The sequence below is a fragment of the Triturus cristatus genome, chromosome 3_2 (assembly GCF_964204655.1).
Source record: "Triturus cristatus chromosome 3_2, aTriCri1.1, whole genome shotgun sequence".
Classification (NCBI taxonomy): Eukaryota; Metazoa; Chordata; class Amphibia; order Caudata; family Salamandridae; genus Triturus; species Triturus cristatus.
Genome location: NC_140584.1, coordinates 1,081,597,268 through 1,081,612,176, shown reverse-complemented (window position 1 = coordinate 1,081,612,176; position 14,909 = coordinate 1,081,597,268).

Below are 14,909 nucleotides of genomic sequence, written 5' to 3'. Positions count from 1 at the left end.
TAGCACAGACATTTGCAGATTATTATGAGGACTTTTATGGGACTAGAGAACTGGGCACGACGGCCGAGATCAGTCAGTATTTAGAGGAGGTTGAGACCCCCAGTCTAGCTGCCGAGGAGCGGGAGAGCTTAGAGGCAGAGTCCACTGCAGATGAGATACGGGAAGCGCTGGCTAAGTTGCGCCCGGGGAAATCTCCTGGCCCCAACGGGTTCCCTGCAGAATTCTTTAAAAGAATGGCTGACCTCCTCACCACACATATATTGGCATTATTTAACGATCCCGAGACTGTTCCTTTCGCTGGAGCGCTATGGGTAGGCGCTCGGGCTATACTATAAATTGGCATAAATCGGTCCTGTACAATCCCGGGGAGAGAGACTTGGGGAGGGCGATACCTGAGACACTACGGGTGACGACTGAAAGGTTTGTATATTTAGGAATTTACATAACCAGTAGTAGCTCTGTCTCATATGCGAAGAACATCCAACGGGTTCTACTGAACTTTAAGGAGGATGCGTCCAGATGGAAGACCCTCCCACTCACAATGCTAGGGCGGGCGGCAATGTAAAAATGATCACTTTACCGCGATTCCTCTATGCGCTACAAAACGAGTATTTCCCCCTCCCACATCGGGTGGGTCTGAGAGCTGCTCTGGTTGGGGAAACAGCCTAGGATAGCGCTGGAGACCCTACTGAGAAACCAGTACAATGGAGGAATATCGCTCCCCAACGTGGAGGCATACTACTGGGCAGAGCATCTCGCGCCAATAAACGACTGGTTACATGCCCCGGCGGACCACCCCACATATAGATTGGAAAGGGTGAAATTAGACCGCCGCACATGCCTGCACTATCTTTATGGAGGGAGGGGGAAGGCTGCACTATTATCGGCAACAAGGGTGACTATAGAGCTCTGGGATAGGGCGACAAGACGAATAGGATGGCGGCACAAACCGTCGAGACAAACCCCCTTCTGGAGGTGTGCCTGGTTACGAGAGTTACATAAGCTGAAGAGATTTCGACGGTGGGACGATATTGGTGTCTCTGTGCTGGGTGACCTCCAGCGCCGGGGCGCCTTGAAGTCCTTTCAGGAATTAAGGGCGGAGTACGGCCTGCACTGCTCCCAGTTCCTAAAGTATGCACAACTACGCCACACATGGCAGGCAGAAGCAGCGCTGTCGGTCCCCTTGCCGGAATATTCGCCGCTGGAGGGCCGTCTACTACAGTAACAGGTGCAGGCCAAGCTAGTTTCCTTGACTTATAAAAGCCTACTTAAAAACATGCCGGACGGTCTGGTTAAACTGAAGAGTGTGTGGGAAGCGAATGTAGGGGAAATGGACACGCTTGATTGGAAAACTGCCCTGATGCACCCTAGGGAAGTGGCAATAAAATCTCGACTCCGACTCATACAATTTAAGATCCTCCACAGAGTCTACTATGATCGTCTCCGCCTACACCGGATGGGGAGGGCCACTGACCCTAGCTGTTTGCGGTGCGGACATGCCGTAGGCAACTTCTACCACACCATCTGGGAGTGTGGGGTCCTCCAAAGTTATTGGGCCAGGATAGTGGGAGAACTCTGGAGCGTACTTGAGGTGTCCCTACCCCTGGAGACCAAATTAGTTCTACTGGGGATAACGAATGATATAGACCTGACTCGACCCCAGCTCATTTTCCTGACATTAGCGTTAGTGGTGGCCAAGAGGGACGTGGCACGGGAATGGGGAGCCCCGAACCGGAGGAGGGGGATGGGCATGTATATGGCGGCCGAAAGAGTTACTTACAAAGCACGGGGCTGCCCAAAGAAATTCTCCAGAGTATGGGGGAAATGGCGACGGTATCATGGCCTGGAGGGGGGTCTCTGAGGGGGTGGAGAGGGCTGTGCTGACAGCCTTATTGCATATGAGAACGACTTGGATGCAGCTAGAGGCCTCCATGGATGGTGGGTGCTTCTATATCAATGTATCGAGGTGTCTGGCGCTAGGCGGGGGGAGGGGGGCGGTGGGTGGTGGTAGGGTACTAGGTGATGGACGATTCACTGTGATATGCTTATTATGTTCTGTGTTGGAAATGCAAATAAAAATATTTTTTAAAAAAGAAAAAAGATTGTCTCTGATATAGGTTAACCACGGTATTCTGTAGGCATAATCCAAGGATAGGATATCTTTGATAATTTTTTGATTTAGGCCCACAGTTACCCTTTTCCAAATGGATAACCAGAGAGCAAGTGGGGCTAATGTAATCACGTACGAGATGTAGGGAATGCCAGCATCTTTATGGACTATAAAATTACTAGTGATTGAGGCATTGACAGTAATCTTTTAATGAATTTATCTTCCTGTTTTTGCAAAGTGGTTATGTCAGAAATTGCTGCTCCACAGGAGGCCATTGAAAGTGTTTTAGCCTTCTAAATTGTAAAGATTTCTAGTATGGGTCTATGGCCTAGTTTTTTTTAGAGAACCTAAATAATGCACCAATGCTTTGTCATTGAATAAACCATATTTTGCATCATCTTCTTCCAAGAGAGTTTATTCTCAAATATGACCCCTAAATCTTTAAAATGAGGTACCTGTTTAATTTTTCCCCTGCCCAGATTAGAACTCGTTTTTTGTTTTTGTTTAGACCTATTGGCATTACATATTATTTGGTTTTATTAACTTGCAGGTCTAGCTTGCGCATAAAGCCAGTATACTGGTTGATTAGATTTTGTGGTGCCTCTGGGGTCCTCGCCAGTAAAACTGCATTGTTTGCAAAAAGCCAGATCAGGAGAGCGGATGTTAATGCTAAAGGGATATATTTAGTTGTTTCTTTTAAGTCATTGCTTAATCTGTTGGTATAGAGAGCGAACAGGAACGGGGCCAGGACACAACCTTGCCTGACCCCTCTCTCTATATTAAAGAATATGGTACATTAACAATGTTTTCATATCGCAACATTGCGGAAGCACCTGCATAAAGGTCCCCTATGAATTTAATGATACCCTTGTCCACTACCATTTTCTTTAATATTTTCCAGAGCTTGCTATGGACCACGTAATCGAAAGCCTTTGATAAGTCCATGAATGCCAGATAAATTTGGGAATTTTGCTTTCGTGTATTTACCAGTAATTTAGGTCAAATTTAGACATTGGTCCTACGTTCCCCTACCATGTCTAAACCCATATTAAACGTCCAATAAAACGTCCCTTTCGTCTGCCCATAATTCTAATCTGTTTAACAGTACACGACCCATTAGCTCGGCTGAACTATCGTGCAAGGAAATTGGTCGGTAGTTGGCAGGTGCAGAAACATCCCCTTTTTTATATATCGGAATAATTATGGATTGTTTCTAGGAGGGGGGGAGGACGATTCACAGCTATGGCATTAAAAGTCACAGTTAGAAGCGGGGCCCAGAATGGAGTGTTGGCTAGGAAAACATCCATAGGGACTCCATCAGGTCCCTGTGCTTTGCCCAGAGGAGATTGAGTCAGGGCTAATTTGACTTCTTCCAAGTCGAATGACCAGTATCTAAAATAAATGATTCACATACACCTGTAGGAGGTTCTACCCTTTGAAAGATGTCCTGGAAATGTTTTACCCATGATGCTTCATCGATATGATACCAAAGTTCAGGCTGGACTGTTACCACGAGGCACTGGGTCAGACTGATTTGCATATGGCCATGTCTGAACTGGGTGGTGGAGTGAGCTAAAGAATGATGATGGATTAAACCCAGATCAGTTGATTGGGGGTGAGTGTTTGATTTGCTCAAACGCTCCGTCCATCATCCCCTTTGGTATCATCGATATATGAAGCATCATGGGCATATTTACAGTTTTCCAAAAGGCAACATGGTCCTAAAGGAGAAATCGTTTTTTGAGATTCTCCCATGCCTCCGTTCTAAGCTGTTTAAGCCTGTTTGCCCAGGCTGATTAATAGTTTTTCCTGAGAGTCCAGATCTGCTGAATATTTCTAGGTGTGGTTTTGAGTACCTTGCGGAAAGTTTTGCGAGCGTCTGAGCAGCTATTATCGAACCATCGATTAGTTGTAGGATCTCACGCTATAGGAGAGCGTATTAGTTTTGATCTTAGGAACTTTAATAGCGTGTTGAACGCCTCAACGATGCTGCCATGATCAAGTGAAAACTGGTAAAAAGAGCGTTCATGTCAACCTTATCCCATTTCACAAATACGTCGTTTGAACTACTTGTTGTTTGTTTGAAGGGATTGTTGCCGTTACAAGGCTTATTGGTTGACAACGACAAGGTGCTAGACAGAATTGCATGTTCAATGAGTTCAGTGAAAGAGGCATTAGCTGTGACGAACCTGGAGTTTAGGGACTCGGATATAGTAATATAATCTAGTGTAGAGGAGTATTCACCTCTATAAAAGGTTGGGGACAAGAACCCTGAGTGTGGCTCTTTAGGATTATGAATTACAAGTTGCCATTTCATTAAGATGGTATTGAGCGTGTATGTAATATCTTATGGTGGGGTTCCACCAATTCTTTTAATACGTGGACCACCTCTGGATCTAAAAAAAATTGTTTTAGTAGTTTATCAACCAAAAGTCCCAAGCTGCAGGTCCTTCAATCACCATTATGTGGAAATTTGGAGATGTATTTACAAAAGTAAGAACTTTAAATTCCCCCCACATTGGAAATTAATGTTAATAAGCTCCCCCTTGACCTGCCCCCTGAGGAGGGAGAGGCCGGAGTTTGGAAGGATCTATACCAATCGAATGTATGACGTTACAACGCATACCTTTACCATGCATGCCTTCACAACGCAGTTTTTACATCGCAACATCCTTTACAACGCATACATTTACATCGCATACCACTACAACAAATTTTTTTAAACTACATTTTCAACGCATTCCATTACATTGCATTATACCTTTACAAAGCATACCATTACAATGCACACCATTACATTGCATTTAAGGTAAGTGTAGGGGTAAAAATTACTATTCTAACTCCAGGGGGTGCAACAGTAGGGTCAGTGTTGGATAGTGTAGGGGTAAAAATTACTATACTAACTCCAGAGGGTGCAACAGTAGTGTAAGTGTTGGATAGTGTAGGCGTTGCAATGGTATGAGTTGTAATGACATGCGATGTAATGCCTGCGTTGTAGTGACATGCGATGTAGTGTCATGCGTTGTAGTGACAGGCAATGTAATGGATGAGTTGTAGTGACATGCGCTGTAAATGATTTTGCGATGCAATGACTGCGTTGTAAATGTAGTGCAATGTAATGGTTGCGTTGTAAAGGTTGTTTCCCATACCAATCTATGTATGTTGAGTTTGTCTCCCAGGTTTCTTGCATTGAAATGATTTGATAAATAGCCAGTGTAGATAGCCATTCCTCATTATCGCACTTAGCGTTGTATCGTGCTACGTTCCATGTGGCCAAAGAATAAGTTAGATTCTGTAATTTCCTGCAAGGGGATTGAAGGATCTTGGGTGCGTGAGCTAATGAGGATGAATCCGTGTAACCCTGCTGTTTGTCGTCTTCCTGTGGACACTAGGTAGCGGCCATTAAGGGGACACTTTTGTCCATATTCCAGCGTCCTAAGAATTATATCAGAGACCATCAACCACACATGCACAATCTGCGATATATGTTTTTTCTCCGCTCATGTGGTAAGGTGGATTGTATCATCATTGGGTCTCATCACTTGAGGATTCAGTTCTCCCAGTGATTTACCATCCACCATCAGGAGAGGGACTTTCTGGGTTATGGCAGTCGTGAAAGTAATTAAAAATATCTCCTTTTCTGTATAGAAAATGTACTAGTCACGAAAGTTATGTTTAAAAGAAAACATCGATGCTCAAGTGGATGTTATTGGTCCACTGCAGCTCATAAGAGGTCAACATGAGTGAGTGGTCTAGATTTTAGAACACTCCATGTCTAGTAAGGGTAGTTGACCACTCTTCGTCAATGAGCACAGTTGCTCGTTGCTGACGTGGTCATAGGTGCAGACTTTTGCGTATGACTTTAAAGGCTGAAAATCCTCCGTGGCACACAGGAAGCAATATGACAGTCCTTACTGATGGCCGTCCCAACAGGCACTCCTGCTGTCCCGGATAATACTCTGAGTGATAGCAACATCAGTAATGATCACCAAGTGTAAGTGAAAGCCCTGCTCAGGGAGAGCCATGGGGGGATTGTGTATTTTTGTGGACCTACAATTGGGAGGCACTTGGACCGATCTAAAATGGTCCTCTGCTTGTATGCAGGCCCTTAGGTTTTCTAATTATGGGGGCTGTATTCTCTTGATCAATTTTTATAACCCAACGTCACAAAAAAAGACAGGGTCTGGTGTGGAAGAGTTAGATGGTAGGCTCACTGCAGGGAATTGGGTCTACAAGGGGGCGGTGGCCCCGTTGGTAGCCGTTGTGGGTGATTTTAATTGTCATCTTTGCCCTGATCTGAGACTGGCCCAAGGAAATTGGTCTTCGTGCCCCGTTTGGATCGGACCACACTTTGAGCACTCAATTGAGGGCAATGAGCTGGGAAGTGTGTGTAGTAAACACGCCCTTGAGCATACTGTGGATTTGATAATCAATGAGAGGGAGATGGAGATTAATCCCACTTTTAAGGGGAGGGGGTGCTCCTCTTTCATTGACTTTATAGTAGTCTCTACATTTTTAAAAGACAGGGTAAGTGGGGCTGATATTGACCTAAGTGCTTTTAGTGACCACAACCCTCTAACATTGGTGGTTGAGGGTGTGGTCACTAAAAAATCTAAGAAGAAGGGAAGGGGTGGTAGGATAGAGCAAATAACAGACCAGGGGAGAAGATTAAAATGGGCCAAAGTGGACGGATGTACTTTTTATAAAAAACTCATAAGAGAAGGCAAGAGAGAACTAGAAAGGTGCCTGGACCCCGTGGTTGAGGGTCCAGAAGCAGTTAAATGCTTTGAGGCAGTTGCCCATTTAGTGGACAAGTTGTTGTGCTCCACCCACCATGGTCCAGCTATGGATAATCCAAGATGGTTTGACAAATCCTGCACCTCAGCCCTTAAAAATTTAAAAAGTTGTTTAAAAATCTCACCAAGGGATAAGTTGAAAGTAAAAGAGTCAAGGCTGATATATAATCGGGCCGTTAAATGCAGGAAAAGAGCCATTCAAATACAGGCTTGGGAAGACCTAAGGGAGGATGCCTTAAGGAGGGACACATCCGCTTTCTGGAAAATAATTAATAATCCATGTTTCCAGGATGCCAGTGTTCCCGCACTCGGCACCAATATCTGGCCGGAAGATTGGGTAGCTCATTTCAAAGGCCTTTATAATTATGTAGCGGATAGTACAATTCCATCTGAGGTGGAGGCAGGGGAGGTACCTGCAATTATGTTTATGTTGGAGGAGATCATTGGGGGAATACAGGGTCTATCCCCTAATAAAGCGCCAGGACCGGATGGCATTCCCCCGGATCTTTTTCTAAGTAATATTGAGTTGTGGGCGCCCATACTGACAAGAGTGATCAATGCTGCAGTAACGTTTGGTTGTCCCAGTTCGTGGTCCACAGCGATAATTGTCCCTATATTCAAAAAAGGGAATAGGGACAATCCTCAATGTTATCGCCCGATCTCTTTGATCGACGTCACAGCGAAAGTTATGAGACGTGTGATTTTAGCACGATTGATGGATTGGGCGGAGGAAAATCGGGTCATTACTGATGTTCAATATGGTGTTAGACCGGGGAAATCTACATCCGACCAGTGTATAAATTTATATTTACTAGTGGCTAAATATACACTAGCAAGTGAGGGGTCGGTTTATTTAGGCTTTATGGACCTAACGGCCGCATTTGACCATGTAAACAGGGAGAAATTATGGGCCCTTTTAAGTAGGCTGGGGGTGGATGGGGGACTTATAAATATACTTAGGGACCTACACTGTAACACATCTGCTAGAGTCCGATATAACCGTGAGGGGAACCTATCAGCATCGTTCTCGTGCACCAGTGGGGTGCATTTTGGCCCCCTTTTTGTTCTCCCTATATATTAATGGATTGGAGCAAGCATTACTTGAACTAAAGGTGGATTCCCCCAGGGTAGGATCTAGGCCAATCCCGGTTCTGCTTTCCGCAGATGACGCGGTACTTCTAGCAGGCACACCCAGGGGCTTGCAGCGTCTAATAGACGGTTTTGTTAATTTCATGGACACGCTGGATCTGTCGGGCAATCTCTCTAAATCCTTTGTCATGGAGGTTGGACGCAAACCCATTAAGAAATTTACTTATAAAATGGGTGACAATAGTATAGGGAAAGTACAACATTTCTCATATCTAGCCATTTTATTTGACGGGCGTTTAAATTTTATAATTTTACTGGAGGAACGATGTACTCGGCCACAGGTTCCATTATGAATTATGGACGTAGGCTGGGACGGTGGTCCCCGGAGTAGATAGCAAGATTGTACACCTCAATTTGCTGTGCAAAGTTGTTATATGGAGCTGAACTTTGGGGCTGTAGAGAAGTCCATCAGCTTCAGACAGAGGAGATTAAATACCTGAGATCCCTACTTAACATTCCCCAAAGTACCTCGTCTCATGTCACCCATGAGAAACTAGGATTGGCTTATATAGAGGATGTGGTTCATTTTAAGCCGATTATGGCCTGGATTAGGATATGGGCGAACCCAGAGGCTGAACTAAACAGGCAAATAATTATGGACAGCATCAGTAAGGATAAAGGGTTGTCCATTCCTTGGCTGAGATATGTAAAGTCCTCTCTTGAGTCTATTGGATGTAAAAACCTTTTTAGTACCCTCATGGTAATTACCCGTTTGGACAGGAAATTGGTGATGAAAAGATATTTTAACTATGTCCAATTGCAGAGAGAAACAAAAGAAGGGGGCAAGAGCTCTGTGAAAGCTTACAATATGTTGAAAACGGTGGTGGGGATGGAACCGTATTTGACTCTTATGTGTAATGCTCAGGATAGGTTTTTAATCATCCGTTTTAGGCTCAATCTTTTACATCACTTGTTATCTGTGCCTCATGGTTTTACTGTTTCGGTTGAGCAGAAGGGTCCCTGTGGCTGCGATCTACGATCTCCTCAGGATACCCTTCATTTTGTACTGTTATGCCCATTTTATTCAGTGCCGAGACGTCGATTTTTAGTTGGTATTTTAAAACAGGCAAAATTCAAGCAGGCCAGGGTCGCCTTGCTACACCTACAAATGGTAAATGACTCTCGGACTCTGTTTTGTGTGGTGAATTTCTTGAAGATGGCCTTAAAAATAAGGAAAACAAGAGGAGTTTGCTGAAGCAAAAATTAGTACTGTATTTGATGTAGATCAGCATGGATTTTAATGACACTTTTTATTTTTTTATTGCTATGTGCTTTTATGGTGTTTTCTAGATGCCGAAAAAAGATTTTTGATTGATTGATTGATCACCAAGTGTAAATAAGATTCCAAAGAATGTTTTTCTGCCTGGTTGTCTTACAGATAACTGAGTCTGTGTGAAGTGTTTCAATTGTTTGTATTCATTTTCATTGTCAAGGTCAACAGATCGAGAAGCCATTTATAAATTTGTATATTATGAGTTCCAGGACTATTTTTCAAGAATGGCCTGACATAGCGTCTAGTTTTTATCTTGAGAGGGGTGCTTCTGTCCAGTTGACTTCCATTCTTTAGATTAAAGAAAAAAAAATGCATCTGTGGCCAGCTCCAATTCAGTTTAAAAACTGGATTCATAGGGATTGGCTTCACTTGAAGAACACTATAGATGGCGATTGCACACATCTGCTTAAAGCCATCCTCCTGAACATTGACAGCCATCCTGTCATTCAAATAATCAGAGCGACTGAACACATTTTGATCTGTCTGTGTTTCTTAACTTCTTTACCAATTAACCCCTTCCATGCGGGGCGGATTCCCCCGCGGTGCTGACTGCTGCTTGCGCGGGCGGGCTCATGACGGAACGGTTCCGTCATGAGCACAGCTCAACCGACGCTCATGACGGAACCGTTCCGTCATGAGCGTCGAAGGGGTTAAATTGAGTGGATTGTTATGATTTTGTGTACGATAAGTGGTACTTTGTCTGTGGATAGTACTTTAACAGAATACCCAATTCAGTGCTTTGGCAGCAATGGAAGATTTGGAGAGGCATTAATGGTGCAGTTACTTTGTCAAAAGGGGAGCCATTTTCAAAGTCTAGTCCTTTCCCTGCTGATGCCAATTTAAAATAACTGAACAAGTTAGGAAGCATCTAGTTGATCATTTCAAGACTATGTCAATTGACTGGGCAATTCATAGACAGATGAGTGGCCTATCTACATTCTTTCCTATTCCTGACAAGTATCTGCTTTTAAGTTGTGAGTGTTCCCTGACAATAGCATCTCTAAACAAATCTGGAATGCAAGAAGTCCACATGTAAAATCTAGACTAGCAATTTTATTAATGTGGCTCAAGCACTCTGGGAGAGCGGATCCTTTTTCTCATGTTGGAGCTAGCAATAACTGTCAGCCAGTAGGATAATTAGCTTTGGAAGTTTCCCTTGCAGCAAAGGTGAATCCATTGATGATACTGTGGAAATATGGATTTTTATGGTCAGTTATGTCCCCTATCTTGGACCCCAACGGTTTCATGTATAAACCATAAGTACATGTACGTTCCCTCCGGTTCCAGTTATGAAGACGCAAACACATGTGCGTCCACCGTCAACATGTCCTCTTTCAGATCCGCCATGAATGGGCCGGATATTCTATTCCTAAGTATGAAAGGCCACCGGCTTTATATGGTTCACTTATCCCATTTTACAGTTCAGACGAGTAGGCCCTGATTCTGCCATCAAGTCTTTTCTGCCTTCTGCCTCTGAAAGCTCCAGTCTGAGCTCGCATCTGTACCCATGAACTTTGTCCTACTCCCTGCGCGGCTAACGGTGCCTGACTCCAGCCTGTTGCCTGCCAAAAACTGTATTTCACCTTCAAGATTATCTGCTTTGCTCCGCTCCCTATCCAATACATTCCTGTCTAGTAGTTTAAGTAAACATTCTCCCAGCTACCGAGCAAAGGGCCCGGCTTCTCTGTCTTCATGCAAGTAATTCATAGCCCTATTACTATGGAAGATTTCTGCCCTCGCATCTAGTGTAGACACTTAGACGCTTGTACACGCACTAACGGACAGTATAGTCAGTATAGAATAAGATTCTATCCTAAGAGACCTTTCTTTTTGGATAACACAGTTCTTTAAACATAGGATATTAGATATGATTTGGGATTAGGTTGACATAACCCCAGACTTCTGTCTCCACATGTAGAGCTAAATGTCAAGTCCCCTTCATCCCCTAGTTACACGTCAATCACACGTCATGCTGCTGCGTGCGCATCTCTGCCAAGTATTTCTGCTGACATTGCGAAGTTCTTTCATGGAACCACCCATTTATGACATCATACCTGATGACGTTCTTTAGTTACACCCACTTTAGTTACGCATGTATGTTCTTATCTTTGTTATCAACTGTTACGCCTCCGGCATCTGTTTCACTGTAATGCCTATTGTATATAAATGATTACTTGTCAATAAAGTGGGGTCCTTCACTTCCTGAACCTTCGTGGTGATGGAATATGGAGTCCTCAATTCGAATTGATTTTGGAATAAAGCCCGTTCCGAACCTCTAATACCACGGATTCTGCCTCTTATTTTACTGAGCTATTATTATAGATTTTCCGCATCAAATTAAGTTCCGGTAATTAAATTATTTACCACATATATGGCGCCCGAACAGGGACACTTTCTCATCTCACGCGCCGGAGGTGCGTTGCAGGCCCGGTCTCCTGTCACAGCTGGACGGACAACAACGAGTACCCACAGGATTTCCTGTATCTCCCTCCTGCCGAGCGGGGGTAACTGAGGCTGCGATCAACACCCAGACGAGGCGGTGAGAAGTGCGAAGTATCCCGACCAGAGCCTAGCTGAGAGAGCAAGATCCGAGGTATACAGAGGCCCACCAGTTCCGAAGTTCCAAAGTTCCGAAGTATCGAGTCAAGTCCAGTCCGGTCCGAGTCCAGTTCAGTTCAGTTCCGAGGCCTTCCGTTCCGAGCTACCCGGTGAGTACCATTGTCGGGGAGGCGTTCTGACGTGCACATAGGTTGTGCCGGTCAAGACGGGTTTGGGTACACAAATCCGGTCTGCACTGTTTCAGCAGTGTATCTGTACTGTTTAGCAGTATATCAAGTATGTCTAGTATATGAAGTCAGAATTATCTAGTTAGTATCGAGTATTATGCTTAGTGAACGGCCATCATTGTTGTTCATTAAATGTTAAATGTTAAATGTTTTAAATACGTTCTGCATATTGTGGTGTGAATGACTGTTCATTATTGTGTTTCGTTGTATTAAACGTGTTCAAAATTAGGTATCAGATCAGATCAGTTCTCAAAATGCCGCTCTTTTCGAAATTAAGACAGATCAAAACTAGAAAAGGGGTACTCGAAGAAGCTGTTCCCATTCCTCCTAGGGACACTCCAGGGTACTTTATGTATCATAAACATGGCCTAGACGCCATATTATTTCTTGATTTATGGGTAGACTACACCAAGGAATTACCAGAAAGTCAGAGGTGGCCCGCAGCTGGGACCTGGGATGCAGATTGCATCGTGAAAGTAGAGGAAGAATTATGGAAAAAGAAAGCTAGACAATCACAGAAAGACGCCATTGAATTATGGCGTAAAGAATCGTATAGACGTACAGAAAAAGCACGTAGACAGGAAGAGAAGAGTAAGGAGAATTTAAATAAAGTTCGAGAAAATATATTAATTGAAGAGGGTACTCGAGTAAAATCAGAACAAGTAGACAGACAACGAAATGCCCTTATGAATGGTATGTATCCTCTCCTGGCCGAAGGATTACCTAAGGCTACTCCGGAGATACCAAGAGACTTGCCACCCCCATTGTTTCCGATAAAGGTACATCCCAAAGGGCATCCCAGAACCGCAGAAGATGTTTTTCTTTCCTCTTATTTAGACGACGCAGCTCCCGAGTATGCTAATGCTGCGCCACATAGACCGCCTGCAGAGGGGGTTCAACGCCAAGACCCTCTTCCGTCTGTACCTCCGCAACAGCAAACTCCGACACAAGTTCAGGCAAGCACATCTGCTTCGACATCTGTATCCACACCTATAGTTGCTATATCACGTTCAACGAATCCTTTCACATCCAGCACCCCAGGTGGGGCTACCGGAGGTACATCAAACATTTTTTCCACGCCACCCAGAGTAAATAAACTTTCCTTTCAAGAATTAGCCCACCAACGTACGCCCAAACTAATAACTCCCAACACGCTCAAGGAACTTCTGATAGATTGTAGATATGACCCTGTGCCCGGAAAAGGGGACGAAATGATGCTAGCATCATTACGTATCCGACGAGCTGCTATATATTTAGGGAAGCTACCAGGAATGACTACACACTTAGAAAATATATATCACTTTGTTCAGTCAGGGCGAGATTCTGAGAGTATTAACAGAGCCATGGAGTACCAAAAAGTGGAAATACAGGGGAAACTGTTACGTTTCCTCATAAATTGTGTGATCAGAAATCAAGACCAACCAGGGGTAAGTCCGAAAGAAATGCAAATTCTTACAACATGGAGTCAGAATATATCAGAGGGGAGACATGATAAACGATCATGTATAGTAGCTATGTGCCGAAAGATCCGTAAAGAAATAGAACGAATACACGAAGAAAGATTAGCAGTAGACGAACCTGAACAAACCGAAGACGAGGAAGAATTAGAACTGCCCACAGGACAGTTAGAAACCATGGCCTATGTAGGTAGAGGAAGATCTTGCAATAATACTAGATGCTTCACTGATCCGATACGTCCGGTACGTCCAGATAATAGCAGAAATTTCCAAACTCCTATAATAAATATAAGGTCCCCCGAACATTCGTTCCAAGCCGCTGACAACCTACTCCGAGAACGAAGGGGTTATCATATACTCGATTCTATGGACGAACAAGAATTAGCCAGGTCAGCCGTTCATTGGGTTGATAGTCCCGGAAAATATAGTGATGATACATTAGCACACACGTTTTTGAACCTCGCCCCAGATGAACAGCGTTTAGCTGGTATCTATATGATTCAACAACTCCTTATATTATATAAAAGCCAACACTCCGACCCTGGTCCCTTACCTGATATATTGACTAAATTACTCACGAATAAATGGAGAGGTTCAGGTACTGAGCTAATTAGAGAAATACTAGAATCCAGAAAGCAGTACATTCTTTTTGTATGTCCCGAACATATTTCACTGCCCATCAAGGAAAGAACGACGTATTATATGGATAGACAGAATCCCTTACGCGAAGTGCACCCGATAAAAGGTGAGGACAATCAGTTTAAACGTGTGTTTGTATACACACCCATATCTAAAATAGAACTATTGGAAATGAAGAAGGTGGTACCCAGTCATGACAAAGACCCAGCGGGTTTCCACTGAGAAATTAAAGACATGTTGCTCATGGGAGAGTATACCTACCCCGACATTATGACAATATTGAAGGTATTAATGCCTGCGGGCATTTACGAAAAACTCAAGGAAAAGGATTGGGAGGTGGGAGACCAAAAGATAGATTGGACAGCATTAGAAAACGAAGAAAAAGCTCGAGGTCCAGGTGCAGGGCTTGGGGAGAAGACCAAAACACTACCAGGTTTACTAGTACAGGTACTGCCACGTTTATTAACTACGAAAAAGGAAGACTGGGGTGCAATCTCAGCCTGTAAACAAAAACCAGACGAGGACACTAGTGATTTCTACGCCCGATTCGAAAAATGTTTTGGTATAAATAGTGGAATAAAAGCAAGTAGCGAGTCGTATCCACATCTGTTTGTGACAAAGTTAGTTGAAAATTCTTTGCCCCAAGTTAAGAATAGAGTATTGAAATTCGAGAGTACCTGGCAAGGTAACACTCCGTCA